At 37.9% G+C, this 14,871-nt stretch overlaps 1 pseudogene; it reads left to right on the forward strand.

The window, feature by feature from the left end:
- The first annotated feature begins 9,259 nt into the window (after positions 1 to 9,259).
- On the forward strand, positions 9,260 to 9,909 carry LOC129494631 (serine/arginine-rich splicing factor 6-like; annotated as a pseudogene).
- The last annotated feature ends 4,962 nt before the right edge of the window (positions 9,910 to 14,871 follow it).

Genomic DNA, 14,871 nt, shown 5'->3' on the forward strand with positions numbered 1-14,871 from the left:
ACATCTGAAACTAATGATGCACTCTATGTTGGCTAATTGAATTTAAATAAAAAAAACGGATTTGATTCTAATTCTCACATGAGAGAACGAGCCCATGTTGTTCTATTTTAAAAAACTATATAGAAGGATAATGTTCTATGTCAAATGGCTGAAGCCCACACACAAAATGCCCCATTGCCAGTGAGCCTGCAGTGGCCATGCAATCAGCTTACACTTCTGAGTCAGCACTGGAGGGCTTGCTTTCATGCCAGTCATGTGCCTGGTCAGCAGGGACCTTTACAAGGGTCAAATGAGGTTTCATTCTCCAAGGACCAGGACATCAATCCTACTCATGACCTGAGGTTTTTCTCCTCCACTGGGTAATTCACACATTCAAAAATGAGTATTTCAATATATAAACACTTAAAATAGTTTCACATCATTAAAAGGGATTTTTGAATGGTTAGGACTACACACAAACACACTTTTAGCTTCCAGGATTCAGCAGATCAGGTAAAGAACAAGGCATAAAAGTCTTGGCAAATGGTATTTCTAGCATGCTGGTCTACTTGCTTGGGAAGAGGGCTTTTAATGAAATGCAGGTCTTCAGAGAGGAACAAGAGTGGCCAGAACAGGACTTTTTGAGGCTCTATAGCTTTCCTAATTAGGCAAGGCTGTCTTACTTGAGAGTTTTGTGATGGAAATCTATTTAGAGACAAATGCTATACCTCAGGCTATGAAGTATAGCAGTTGCTTTAGAGTATTTCACATCTACTCTCTCACAACAAGGCCAATTCAAGTAAACATTTAAATAACCATTTCCTATAGATGCATACCTTAAAACTAAAATTCAACACTGGCAGTTGTTGCATTACCTAAAATGAAAAACCTCCTCAGAGTACTCAATGAGAATCAGTTCCTTCCAACACCACTTCTTCAAAAGACGCTGAGGTTAATCTAGCACCTGATGATAATTCTCACTCACAAAAATAAATAAAATAAATAAAATATAAAATAAATAAAATATAAAATAAATAAAATATAAAATAAAATAAATAAAACAATAAATAAAACAAATAAACAAAACAAAACAAAACAAAACAAAATAAAATAAAATAAAATAATTCTCATTCACTCTCACCTCTTGGAAAGCTCCAGAGTCTCCTAGGACACTCTATAAGGGATTTTCTAGTACAGTCCATCTAAAATCAACTAGAATTTAAAATCAAAGTCCTCCAAACATTGAGAAACCAAAGAATCAGTTCAGGAACAGAAAATTCCTCAAACTCCTTAGAGAGAAGGTACAAAAGAGTGTGTCTGAGACACTAAATGCCAGTTATTAAGAACTGTTGCAAATACATTTTCAAAGAGTCCTAGCTCACCTCTCTCCATTTATCTACCTTGACGTTTTACAAGAAATCTCTTAAGCAATCTGAGCTTCAAGTTCCTCAGATTGCAAAACAGAGAATAAAGCCTACCTCACCAGGTTGTGAAAATTAAACTAAACTACACATTTTAAAGGTCTTTTAAAAAGTTAAATTTTCATGTTATGGTGAGATATTGCTTATTAAATGAGGTTGGAAAAAGAGAAAGACAAATGATCATCAAATGTTCTACAATTTGTCACTAAAGAGCCAGAAATACTTCCATGAAAATGTAAATCTACCCTCTACATCAATTAAACAAGTAGTCCCCAGAATATCCTACATGGGAGAGAAAGAAGCTCGATTTATGATGTAGATATAAATCTATTATCAAAAGTATGCAATTCCATACAGATAGTATTATGAAATACTTGTGGGAATCAAAGTTAACACTTATAAGGATCGGGCAGAGAAATCTGGTTCTAACTAGACTTGTTTCTTGCCTTAAGCCCTCATAGCTACTGCCAAACACTTGTTTACAAATCTAAAGATCTGACATTCATAGATCTCAGTACATTTTTCTTTACTGAAATAGGAACTCAGCCTTCTGAAACCTATAAGCCATAAATGTATAAACCAGAGACACATACAGAATGAATAATAAATAAACGTTTGATCTCCTGTGTTTTTTGCTTACCTAAATATACTAAGAATTTTTTTAACCATCACTCTGTTAGGAGCTAAAAGCAGCATAATTTCACCCTTCAACTATATGGAAATACCTTTCAGTCATCCAAGTTAAGACTCCTAAGTTAAATCCAGGGGGAAAAAAAAGCCAATTACTTGACTTTGGAATGGTGTCATCTATGCAGAATAACCTTTTTAATCATTATATTTATACAAGTGTAGTTTACTGACTTAAAATTTATTTGATTCTATTTTCTGTGGTCTGGGATAACCAATACATGGTTAAATCTCTGGTATCTGTATATAAAAGCCATTATCCAGATCATCCATCAGTCTTGGGCACATGAATCTCATGTTATCTCCTGGCTCTTTTGACCCAGAGCAGAGCACCCCTGCTTCACTCTTTCATGAGGTGCACTGGATGGTCTTTGACAGCACCTGTGGCACTTCCTCCTCATCTCCTCATCAGAGAGCTGATTCCTTCCCTCTACTTATAGAATCCCAGTAAGTCAGTCCTTCTTACAGCAGATCAACTTCATGAGGTATCCAAAGTGTTAGTGCTGTACATCCATCTTTTGCCTGCTTCAGAATTATGGGAAAACCAGGTATCCTACCTCCCCAGTCCTTGCTCCATTAGAAGTATGGGAGAGAAGGATGAGGTAGTTATGCCATTAGCAAGCTGATGACATTTCTTTCTCCATGGCAGAAGTATGGGTCCAAAGATTCTGGACCTCAACAAAATACCCAGTGAGGAAATATGATTCTAGTCTTTGCATCTTGCAGAAACCTCCCAACACGAGGTAGGGAAGGGGGGGAATAACAAAGAAATGTTGTTAATTTTTTACCTTTTTCCCCCAAAATTCAATTATTGCTTATTTTTGTCCCTCCTAATGAAGGAAACACACACACACACACACACACACACACAGGTTAGGCCTCCTTCAAAGTTGAAGCAATTAGGAGAGTCTCAAACTATGAATCACACTCATTTGGATTTGCCTTCTTTTCCTTTAGGAGCTATCTCTGTATCACTCCCTACCGAGTGTAAACAAGTTACCCATTCTGTTGATTTCATATAATTTGTTCACATAACAACTGAACATATGATAAATGGTAATCCTTCTATTAGCCTACATGATGCAAAGTGACATTAAGAGAAAAAAAATACCCTGGGATTCTGAGTGTTATAGAAAGCCTAATCTTAGAGGAGCAAGCCTCTATCATTCTACAATTTTGTTCTTGAACCACTCAAACTGTTATCCACATTACTCATTATAAAGGGCCAGTCTTTTGGACTCTAATAGGGCATTGATATCCTACTTCAGGTAACCTGAAAATAAAGTGGCAAGAAAGAGAAAAAGCCTTAGTTTTAGGGAGTACCACAGTTGAACCCAGAATACTGGTGAGGCTCTGAGCAAAGAAAACGAGATGTAAGGGTTAACATGCTCCAGCCAAATTTCACACAGGCTGGCCTTCTGCAAACTTCTCCAGAAAGCAGCCCCTGCCAAACTCTTGAAGCAATCAGTCCTAGTGAAAGCTGAGATGGCAGCTCAGACCACAGGTTCAGCAGAGCTACAACCTCAAGTCTCAAACTCCATCCTCCTAATCAAGCAAACACAAGGGCATCAATCAATAAATGCTGAGAGCGCAGAAAAGGGAGAGAGGATAAGCTCTAACACATTGTACTGCCACTATAACACAGGGCTTGGACCCAAGACCTTGAATGTGGCTGAACGAGGGCTGGCACTTCTTCACTAACATTGCGTGAAAACTCCACAACACAAAAGCCAGGATTCCTGTATCAAAATCTAACGACCAGGGCAGCCCGGGTGGCTCAGCAGTTTAGAGCCGCCTTCAGCCCAGGGCGTGATCCTGGGGACCCGGGATCGAGTCCCACATCAGGCTCCCTGCGTGGAACCTGCTTCTCCTTCTGCCTGTGTGTCTGCCTCTCTCTCCTGTGTATTCTCATGAATAAATAAATAAAATCTTAAAAAAAAGAAAATCTAATGACCAGCCTTGTTAGATCCTTGTTCCAGCTTTTATAGACAACTGAGTACCTGGAGACTCAGCAAATGTTGCTGCAGATCACTTGGTCTTGTCATCTAGCCAACTGCCCTTCTATGCTCAACACACACACACATACACACACACAATTTGTCCACTCCTGGTAGAAGTGTACATTGGTACAATTACAGAATTAGAGAATAACTTTATATAAGATATATTATCTATCAAAACTAGTAATATACATTTTGACTCAATTTCACCTTCTAGAAATTTTTCATATATACCTATTTGCAAAATGATGTTTGTACAAAGTATTCATAGCAGCACTGCTATTTTATAGCAGATTACAAAGAATGTAATGTTCATCAACAAGGTACTGGTTAAATATATAATGCTACATCTACATGATGGAATATTCTACAGCTGTTTTTTTTCCAAAAAAGGGATAATAAAGCTTGCTTTGTGTTGATATAAAATACCCCAAAAACACTGTTCAAGGTGTATATGGTGGGAAATAGACCATGCATTTTTTCCCTTCCTAATATCTGAATGATAGGGACATAATGCAAATTATTAAATGCATAAAGACTAAAAATGATGACAGGTAAATCTTTAAAAGCAGAGTATTTAAAATGACCACAAAATAAGGCAATAAAATTCTGTATCATTTAGAATTCTGAGAGTTTTCAAGGTGAAGTTCAAATGAAGCCTTATGTGATTTCTTAGGCAAGACTCAAGCACACGCATGGATGTACTCAATTTATGAGAACATGAGAAATGATCAAAGTAAGGTCAATCTACAATCTGACTGATTCATAAAGACTTTTCAGGTCATATGCCAGGATTAACCATAGTCAGCTAGTGAGCTTAGTTTATAAACTTTTTAATTTTACATCTATAGTTATAAAATGGAAACTGATGCTCACAAACAAGGTCTTGTGGTGTGTGGCACAATAAACAGGAGAGAACTAAAAAATATCTGGTTTAAATCAAAGCCCTGATTTTTGACCAATCATCTGGTTTCTGAGGACTTCAGTTTCCTAAGAAGCTATTAAATAAAAGCTAGGCATAATTATCACCAAGATTCCTTCCAGCTTTACTATTCTACAATTCCATTCATTATTATTGTAATATAGTAAAAACTCTAAGATTTTGAAAATATCTTAAAGAATCATGATACAAACCATAGAATGAAGGCAGCAACATATAGTAAAGAATAATATGCAGACAAAATACAGCAAATAAAGGTTCTGATTATGCCATCTTGACTATTTTTTAAATTTGACTACTGAGAGATGTGGGTGATAAAGAACCTACTATAAAATCAAGCCTAGTATTTTCCAAAAGCTGCTCAAAGATTCAGAATGAATATTACCACCTCTGTAGACAGATCATGAGATTAGTGTCTTAAGACCCAAAATGGTCACGACTTTGAATGAGCTATGGAGGTACCAAAAAGTTCCATCTTGCAACATGAAGCATAATTCAAGAAGCGCTAGCTGAGTGATAAAGTATTCGGAATTCAAATGTTTGGAAGGAGAGGGGAGGAGTAAGATCAGTATTATTTGCTTTGGTCTGAGTTTTTTCAAGCTCTGCTTCTGTATCCTGGATAATTTTCACCAAAGATACTTTTGAATACAATGTTGAATAAATGAGAATGCAAAACAAAAATCCCAAATCAAACAAAAACAAAACAAATAACCAATTAAATACCCACAATAGAAAAGTGAACTAAAACTTAAATGGTAAGCAGATGCCCTATGACAGGGAAATGAACCAAAGACTTGGGCTCCTATAAATCCAGGGAGCTGAGTTTTAGTCCATCCCATTAAGCCAGAATTATCTAAGGGGGCTGACTTGAAAATGTAAATGAAAACATTCCTAGAAAAACATGCTCAGTTTACCTAATATGACTTGAGAAGAAATAAAAAATCTTAACTAGATCTACAACCATTAAAGAAATTTGATCGATAACTGAAAATTTTCCATAGAAATATCACATCAAAGAACATATATCCAATGGACTATCAAATAATACAATGTCATTCAATAAACAAATAATTTTAATCATTTATAAATTCTTCCACAGGCTAGGAGAATCAATTTATGAAAAAAAATGCTGCAAGTTCAGAATATGGCCGAAATTTTCTCTAGTAAGTATACCTAGGAGAGAAGTTGTTGGACGATGTGATATGTATATCTTTGGTTGAGTGAGATAACACTAAATTATTTTCTGAAATGCTTATACCTGTTTCTATACCATTAAGTGGTATGGAAGAGTTTCAGTTGTATTATCTTCTTGGCAACATCCAATATCATCTAATATCTACTTGGCAACTTTTCACTTTGCCAATCTACTGCATTTAAATTATTTATTCTGAACTTCTTTTCCTTTCCTTTGGTTTCTCCAAGTTTAGAGTCATGCGAAAAGCTTTTGCTTATCCCAACACCACCTTCACTCCCATCAGCTATCCTTTGAGCCTTTATTCTTTCCTTCCTTTCCAACAACTCACTACCTTTCGATTTTAAGCTTTCTTCAAAAAAATACATCTGTAAGTTATACTATCTGTTATTATCTACAGGACCTAGATATTTGGTGTTATTGATAACTAGGATATTTATTGGCTGTCATGTAGATCTGGTAATTCTCCAGTATCCTCTATTGAAGCCAAGTATCAACAACCATGTGATAAAATTGGATGATCAGTTTTGCCATATGCTTATTTTGAAAATGCAAATTTGTTCCAAACGATTGATACATTTGAGAACTATTTGAGCCTAGCACAAATTTTGCATTTGCTTATGCACAGATTCAATTGTGAAAAATATGAGGTAAAGAAAGAAAACTGTATTCAGCTGAGTGTAAGCCATGTAGGAACACACAAAAACCATCTCAATTTCAAAGCTTCCTGCCCGTATAGCCACCATCACTTTAAACCACGTATTTTAAAATCAGATTGAAGCAATTATTGTGCTCTTTCTACCAGGCACTGTGGTAAGGCACTAGTAATCAAAATTCTCCATGGTCCTCAAACTCACAAACTGATGTGCAATCTCATGGAAGCTATTTTTGTGGCAATAATTACTAAATTATAATCGGATTAAGTGCTGCAAAAAATAAATGCATGATGTTCTGATGATCTGTTACATGAATAAAGCTCTAACCTAACTTGAAGGCTACAATTCAAGGATAGCAGAGAAAGCTGCCTTGAGAAATTGACCTTCAAAGTGAAATGGCAAAAGTGAATTAAAGTCAGTCTGATACCAGATAAGAATGAGAGGCAGGAAAGGCTACATGAGAAGGCTCTGAAATATAAAGAAATTTGTCCCTCAGGAGGAATAGAGAGAAGGAAAGTTTGGCAGAAGCATAGTGAGAGAGGATCCCTGGGTGGCTCAGTGGTTTAGCACCTGCCTCAGCCCAGAGCATCATGGTCCGGGAGTCCCAGAGTAGAGTCCCACACCCAGCTCCCTATGAGGAGCCTGCTTCTCCCTCTGCCTGTGTCTCTGCCTCTCTCTGTGTGTTTCTCATGAATAAATAAAATCTTAAAAAAAAAAGCAGCATTGCGAGAGAGAAGAATAATGATACAGTAAAAGGATGCAGCAGGTTGGATGGTAGCCATCCAGACGGTAGGTGCATCTGGAATCTCTGAATGTGATCTTGTTTGTAAAAAGGGTCTTTGCATATTTAATTATGCAAAAGATCTTCAAGATGAAGTCATCATAGATTAACTGCATGGGCCCTAAATCCAATGACACACATTCTTCTAAGAGACGGGAAAGGAGAAAAAAAGACACACAGAAAAGAAGTTGATGTGAAAATGGAGTCAGAGGTGGAATGATGGGTCTACAAGCTAATGAATACCAAGGATTTCCAGAAGTCACCAGAAGCTAGGAGCTAGGCATGAAGAGATTTTCCCTCAGAACCCACTGAGGAAACCAAAAGTGGTCACATTGTGATTCTGGACTTCCTCAGAACTATAAGTGAATAAATTTCCATTTCTTGAAGTCATACAGCTTGTCACAGACAACTGATACAATAGTCCTATCACCCAAGGGCCTTATAACTAAGGTCTCTGGGGCACGCAGCTTCTCAGAGGGCTCCCACTAATCGCTATCTCCAGGTATTCACAACCTTTGTCAAGGGCTGCCGTGGAATGTGCCTTGAGCTCAGGTATATATAGCTCAGGGGGTTTTGGCTCTTTGTTTTATATTTTTCATTTTATTATTTCCAGGGCTTAGCATAGTACCTAGAACATCATAAAAGCCCAATAAATATTTAAGAAATGACTACTTGATTACTTTTAGAGAACTAGAGTGTTGGAGAATTGTGCAGTTGGGAGAGGGTCTTAAGGAAAAGGATCATTAAAATCACCTATGTTCAAAGGAGAGAGATTCTTTTCAAAAAGAGAGAGTATACAAAAAATAGTCATGACTGTATTGTGACCTGCTATTGGATCAAATGATAAACTGCAACTTTACTTCTAAAAGATGGCAAGGAACGTATTCACACTTTGTGCTACGTGAACTTAAACACGTAACTTAACCTGTTGGTTCTCATCTGAAAAAATGTAAAGAATAACTGTCTGAGGACAGTGAAGATAGAAAGGCAATGCAAATACAAAGAGCTTAGAACTCTACTCAAAATATTATATAAACTCAACAGATGTTTTTATCAACATTAGTACAGAGAACATTCCATTCAACAGCATCAGGATGCTTATGACTCTTCTCAAGGGCGAAGGGAGCATTCAGCAGGAGAGACCTACAGCAAACAAGACCTAAACACAAGAAGACTGCAATCATATCAAGGATCATTTCTAATCACAGTTGTAAGAAACTAGAAATCATTAGTAAGAAGAGTATCAGAAAATCCACAAATATATGGAAATCAAACAACACATTCCAGAACAGGTCAAAGGAGGCGATCAAGAAGGAAATTTCAAAAAAAATATCTTGAGACAAATGAACATGGAAACTCAACATACCAAAATGTACGCAATGCAGCAAAAGGAGTTCTAAGAGTAAAGTTTATAGTAATAAACACTTACATTAAGAAAAGGGAAAGCGATTGCGTAGCTGGACTTGGCCGCCGCTGCGGTGGGAGGCGCGTGTCCGGGCCCTCGCCGTCGCCCTCGCCCTCGCCGTCGCCCTCGCCGCCCCGTCCCGCGGCTTTCGCCTTGCGGCCGCCGCTCAACAGCCAGCCTTCGGGGCCCCTGCCCGCCACCAACATGCCGCGCGTCTACACAGGACGCCTGAGCTGCAACGTCCGGGAGAAGGACATCCAGCGCTGTGGCCGCCTCCTCGAAACAGACCTCAGAAATGGGCACGGCTTCGTGGAGTTGGAGGAGTCCCGCGACGCCGACGCCGCCGTTGAGGGGCTGAAGGGCAAAGAGCTCGGCGGCGAGCGAGCACGGGGCCGTGGAGCACGCCGGGAGCACGCCGGGAGCACGCCGGGAGCACGCCGGAGCACGCCGGGAGCGCCAACGGCTACGGCTACGGCTACGGAAGCCGCAGTGGTGGAGGCCGATTCGGCAGGCGGAGAACCTCTGGCAGAGACAAATTCGGACCGCCTGTTCCACAGAATTCAGGCGTATTGTAGAAAATCTTTCTAGTCGTTGCTGTTGGCAGGATTTAAAGGATTTCATGAGACAAGCGGGTGAAGGGACCCATGCGGATGCTCACGAAGCACGCGCCAACGAGGCGTGATTGAAGGCCGTTCCTGCTCTGACGTGAAGCTGCTTTGGATAAACTGGACGGTACAGAAATAAATGGCAGAAACATTAGGCTCATTGAGGATAAACCACGAACGAGCCACGGGCGGTCGTACTCTGGAAGCAGATCAAGAGTAAAGTTTATGGTAATAAACACTTAACATTAAGAAAAAAGAAAGAAAGAAGAAAGAGGTCAAATAGCCTCAGTTGACAATTCAAGGAAGTAGAAAAAGAAAAAAAATGAGGCACAAAGTTAACAGAAACAAAGAAGTAACATCAAAGAATAAATAAATAGCATAGACAATAGAAAGGAAAAGGATAAAGATCAACAAAATTAAGCATGCGTTTCTTGTAAAGCAAAACAAAATTTACAAACCTTTGACCAGACTAGCCAAGAAAAAAAGAGAGGAGACTCATGTAAAATTATAAATGAAAGAGGAGACATTACAGCTGAAATACTCAGGACCATAAGAAACGAGTATGAACAATTATACTCTGACAAACTGGATAATCTGGAAGAAATAAATAAATTTCTGGCGACATATAACCTGTCAAGAAGGAAGCGTGAAGAAATAGAAAATTCGGACAGACCAATATCAAGAGGATTGGGGGGAAAAAAGGTAAGAAGACTGAATTACTAATCAAAATCTACCCCCACCCCCCCACACACAGGACCAGATGGTTTCAGTGGTGAATTCTACCAAACATTTAAAGAATTAACCCAATTCTTCTCAAACTACCATCAAGAAATTGAAGTAAGGACCCCTAAAAACTCTTGTTATAAGGCCAGCATTACCCTGATATCAAAGCCAAGGGCATCTGATCTGGGTAGTTCAGTAGTTGAGCTTCTGCCTTTGCTTCAGATCATGATCCTGGGGTCCTGGGATCAAGCCCCCTATTGTGGGGAGTCTGCTTCTCCCACTGCCTATGTCTCTCATGAATAAATAAACAAAATCTTTAAAAAAAAAAAAGCCAGATAAAGATGCTACAAAAAAATTAAATGATAGGTCAATATTCCTAATGAGTATATATGCAAAATATTTATATGAAAATACTCAACAAAATGCTAGCAAATAAAATTCACACATTAAAAGGACGATACATCATTACAAATGAGATTTGTTCATAGGGTGCAGAATCTTGGTTTCACATATGCAAATTAATGAATGTGCTATGTCACATTAACCAGAATGAAGGATAAAAATCTAATGATCATCTCAAGAGATGCAGAAAAAAGCATTTGACAATATTCAGCATGCTTACTTGATAAACCTAACAAATTGAGTACAGATGGAATTTATGTCAATATTTTCAAAGTTCATATATACCAACCTACAGCTAACATTATATTCAATGGTAAAAAGCTGAAGGCTTCTCTTGAAATATTTAGGGTGCCCACACTTATCACTCCTATTCAACATATTACATGAAGTTCTACCCAGAGTATTAAGAAAAAAAAATATAAAAGATATCCAAAGCAGTAAAGAAGAATTAGAATTGTCCCTGTTTGCAGGTAACATGACATTATATATAAAAAGCCATTTTACAGACACATACACACACGTACATGTATACACTTACAATGGATTCTTATTCAACTATAAACAAAAAGGAAATCCTGCCTTTGTAAAATGGATGAACCTAGAGGGCACGATGCTAAATTAAATGTAGACAGGGACTTAAAAATACTCTATGGTATCACTTATATGTGGAATGTAAAAGAGTTGACTTCATTGCAATGGAGAGCTGACTGGTCATAGCCAGAGCCTGAGATGTGCGGAAAATGGGGAGAGGTGTAAGTTCTAGGGATCTAATGTACAGCATAGTGACTATGACTAATAATACTTTATTATATACTTAAAATATGCTAAGAAATAGATCTTTAATATTTTCACCACTAAAAAGGGGGGAGAATGTACCTCTGAGGTGGTAGATATGTTAATTAACTTGATTGCAGTAATCATCTCACAGTGTAAACATATATCCAATCATCATGCTGCATATCTTAAATACAATGTTGTGTTTCAACAGAACTCAAAAAAGCTGGAGGAAAAGTTGTCATTTTTTGTGAAATGATGCATATAAAAACATTTAATGAAAAAGTGCAATACACATAGCAAGGGTTATTATCATAAAGAATCACTAAGCTTATGATCACAATTTCTTGAGTTCCAAATAATCACAATTTTTATTAGCTGTTCTTTATTAGCTCTTTTTATTTGCTGTTGGAGCTGTCTTCACACCTCCAATCTCAGACACTTAGCACGTGACCTATCCTCTACTTCAGAAAGAAAATTTCTTATATGAAATTACTTAAAACGCCACCCTATGACTTCCTCAACTTCTCTTTTCTTCTCCATCATCTCTAGTTTCTCCATGAACGTTCTATTACAGTTCATGCTTTGTCAGAAAGCACATGCTAGGGATTAGTCCATCTCTTGAGTACCCTGAAGCTTTATTTCCAAGTTTGGCCATTCTCACCAGCATTGAAAACTATTCTGACTCCTTGTCATAAATACAATCATAACCAGAACAGTAATTTAAGATCATGATGAAAACCTCTCTCCCTGGAATGTTTCTTAAGTTTCTTAAGTTTCTTGTCCATGCTTCTAAGTGTCTCCAATTTCCCAATTCTCTCTCCACTGGCCTCTTAACTCTACCCCTGGAGTAGCTACTGTCCTCTCTGTTACAGTGGGCACCATGCTGCCATCAATAATCAAGCCTGTTATAAACAATAAACTGTGCCCATTTCTCATTTCACCTGACTTCTAAAAAGTCTTAGACACATACTTTTATTGCCTCGTATTCTTCACTTTAAGGAAGGCCTAAGAAATAGGTATCTGCTTTTCGCTATCAAAATGCCAAACAATAAAACTACACTTTGCCACATAAAACCCCCATAGACAAGAATAGACATTTATTACTCCTGTTTTTGTAATTAAGTAGGCTGAGGCTGAGAAAGTTTAAGGCACTTTCACAAGACTACAAAATGTGTGAAGAGCTTAAAAATCAAACCATTCTGATATTTGAGTCTAACTCAGCTAACACTTATAAATTTTAACATGATTTTCGATTTAATACAACTCTGTATATTTCTACTCAGCAATCTCCAGAATCTCATTTCCTAACCTAATCAGCATATATTGACTAAAAGAATGACTACCAATCTGTACAGATCAATAATGAATACATAAAATTTTTGAAATCTATTTTCAGAGTTAACTCTAATGACATTAACCTTAAGAAGGATATGCCAACTAAAGCCAACTTAAGCACTCGTGGATGCCCAAAAACTATTTATTCCTATAAACCTATCTTGTTGCTATGGTAAGCACTACCAACCCATAAAAAAGAAAGCTAATTATTGCGGTTATTAAGCCACTTTACGAAATAACACAATAAGACTCCAAGTAGAATCATCTGTGGAAAACATAATATCAGTAGTTAAAGCTGGACATTTTTCACAAGCTGATCATGCTAGGTTCTGGATTAGAGTTTTGATAGCCAGCTATTAGACAGCCTCTTAAAAACTGTGATATTTCAGGGTGTCTGGGTGGCACCATCTGTTAAGTCTCTGACTCTTGGTTTCAGCTCAGGTCGTAAGCTTAAGGTGGTGAGATCGACTTCTGGATCAGTTTCCGCACTCTGTGTTGGAATCTGTTTGAGATTATCTCTCCCGCCTCCCACTTGTGCTCACTCTCTAAAATGAGTAAATCTTAAAAAAACAAAAACAACAACAAAAAAAAACTTTAACATTCCAAGGGCCTTTAACATGTGTCACAGCATCAGTAGTTAAAGGGAGCTGAACAGCGCATATAGCACAGCATCACACAAATCAGCTACGTGAAGAACACGGAATTTAGTCTGATAAAATTGTCGTTCAAAAGCAAAGTGCACACAGCCGATAATACATGCCATACAGAGCTCCAGGGTGAGGTATGTGTGTGCAGCGCTGTGAACAGAGCCCACAATCAACTGCTGGCGGCTTTCACAGGAACCATTTTCTCAAAGTGCACCTTTCCTTTCCCTTGCTGTGTTAGTTGGATGCATTTCCCTTGAAATAGTCATTAAAGTTAAGTGCATCCTTTTAAAACGTGAAAGAATAAGCATTAACAAAACTGAACCAATTCTAAGCCAATTCAGAATCAGGAGGAAAAGGTGTATAATAGAGGTTAAAATATCAGATTTGATGCTGTTAAAGATTAGGTTGGAGAAAAGGACTTAGGTGTGTAATAAAAAGGGTTTTCTACAGCTGAACTGAAATGTCATTGGTTAAACCTCAAAAGAGGAAAGCCACATCAAAATGCAATTTTCTGATTATGCATCATAAACTGAGTACTAGCCTGCAAAAAAGGTCCAATCTCTGCTTCTTTTTCATGGAAATATTTCAAAAAGGAAGAAAAAGCTTATGGAGTACCCAAGAAGTTCACAAAGAACGGAGACAGAATTGAGGCCTTTCTGGCTTCCTATCACAATCTTAGGGCCGACTTTCACGATACAGTTTCAGTCAGTATCAAAGTGTGTGCCATTTCAGCACCGAGTGGGTGGGATTCACAGGGTAGATTCCCCTCCATGCTGCTTTGAACTGAGGATTCCCGCTCAGAAAAGATAAAGGCAGATATCTGCTCCTTTAAAGACCATCTAAAGATGCCCATCTCCCTCATGTCAGCTCTTCATGCAATTTGACACTTTAATAAGGCTCAGAATTTTACTTTTTTGGGAAAAAAAAAAAAAAGCAACAGCCCTTCTCATCAAGTGTGTGGCTTCAAGTGTTATGAAGGCAGAGAGAATGTTGGCCTCCCTTCTCAATTCCATATGGCCCAGGAGCTCAGAGGTGGAACTTCTGATTCAGATTAAGAGTTCCTCATATGGCAAGGCAACGTTAGTTAAAGCAGGCCAACTGTAAGTAAGTTTCCTAAGTAGGTTTTCCTAATTCCACAAACAACACAGATTTTTTTTAAATAATAAAAAAATAAAATATTCACATTTCACCTTTACATTATTTTTATGATTTGGGGGGAAACATTCATACATATCATGAGCAATTTCTAAAACTCTCACTCCAGCCATGTGTAAATAACAAGACCATGGATATGCAAGACCACTGATCCACTCCAAGAAAG

This window comes from Nyctereutes procyonoides, unplaced genomic scaffold (assembly GCF_905146905.1).
Source record: "Nyctereutes procyonoides isolate TBG_1078 unplaced genomic scaffold, NYPRO_anot_genome, whole genome shotgun sequence".
Taxonomy (NCBI): Eukaryota; Metazoa; Chordata; class Mammalia; order Carnivora; family Canidae; genus Nyctereutes; species Nyctereutes procyonoides.